This window comes from Octopus bimaculoides, chromosome 30 (genome assembly GCF_001194135.2).
Source record: "Octopus bimaculoides isolate UCB-OBI-ISO-001 chromosome 30, ASM119413v2, whole genome shotgun sequence".
NCBI classification, from domain to species: Eukaryota; Metazoa; Mollusca; class Cephalopoda; order Octopoda; family Octopodidae; genus Octopus; species Octopus bimaculoides.
This window is the reverse complement of record NC_069010.1, coordinates 523,202-524,403: the sequence shown is the minus strand read 5'-3', so window position 1 is coordinate 524,403 and position 1,202 is coordinate 523,202. Positions and strand designations below refer to the sequence as shown.

Here is a 1,202-nt window from a genome sequence, read left to right as displayed (position 1 = left end):
AAAAATTTAGTCCACTTGGTATTTTTTAAACCAGACCAAACGATAACTAAGATCTACTTCAAGCAGCTTTAGTGGCTTAATTGAGCGCTGGAAGAAAACACCCATCTTTCGTTCCAAAACGGAAGGTGGTCTTCCATCAGGATAATGCCCAGCCACATACAGCAAGAATGACGATCCAATGGCTGGAGCATTTTGACTGGGAAACGATGCCCCAGCCACCATATTCGTGGAATATTGCCCCGTGTGATTATGATTTCTTCTGCAATCTTCAAAATCATTTGGACGGAAACAATATGAATTCTGTATAAGAGGTCAGAGCAGTAGAGGAGGAGTGTTTTTCGTCATGGACAAGTGAATTTTGGTAGAGGGGCCTTGTAAGTCTACCAGATAGATGAAAGAGCATTGTAGAAAAGGAAGGCGAGTATAGTTTACATTAAAAATTAACTTTGTTCATTTTAATTTTGAAAAATAAAAGTATAAAAATAAACGCGTTATTTATTGCATGACGCAATATAATATTTTTCTAAAATAGAAATTCTTATCAAAACACTTTCATGCCCCAGACATCTTCATCATTATAGTATCAGCAATTCATCCAAGGATAGTTCTAAATACTGATTGTCTTCACATCATGCTTTTCTTCACACTTTATTCTTCTCTAATTTATATTGTCCCGCGCAATTTTTGTGTGAGGGTATTTGAGAGTTTTAATGCGTATGTGAGAATGTATGCGTATCAATCGTACATCAGCGATTGACACCCTGGACGAAATTGCATGTGTGTATGTGCATATAAGGCTATGTGGGACTGTACTATTTATATTCATAGATATCTTCTTCATTCTGATTTTCGTTGTCATTTTCCTCATCGTCTTTCTATTATGCGTTTCATATCTGCCTCTTTCGACTTCTTCACCATTTTCATCTACATTGTTCATGTTCATCATGTCCCTGTTTCATCTCTTTAAAAATTTTTCAACTGCTTTTTTTTCCCATTTCTCGTGTGTCGTTTTCGATTCATGGCATTCTACATGTGCTTCTATGGCTCTATACAATCTATGAATTATTTTCTTTCACCAACTCCATTAGTCAGTACAATTTCCCATTGTGTATCAACACTTTAATTCACCTTCTCCTCACCTCTTTCCCTCCTACTTCTCGTCTCACCCTTCTCCCTATCTACAAACCCTTCTCCTCCTTATC

General features: G+C 36.8%; 1 protein-coding gene across 1 annotated transcript in view; it reads left to right on the top strand.

Moving 5' to 3' along the window:
• LOC106877839 (leucine-rich repeat-containing protein 15) overlaps positions 1–1,202 on the top strand; it is a 20,160-nt gene that overhangs the window by 15,435 nt on the left and 3,523 nt on the right. The gene's annotated exons all lie outside the window — the stretch shown is intronic.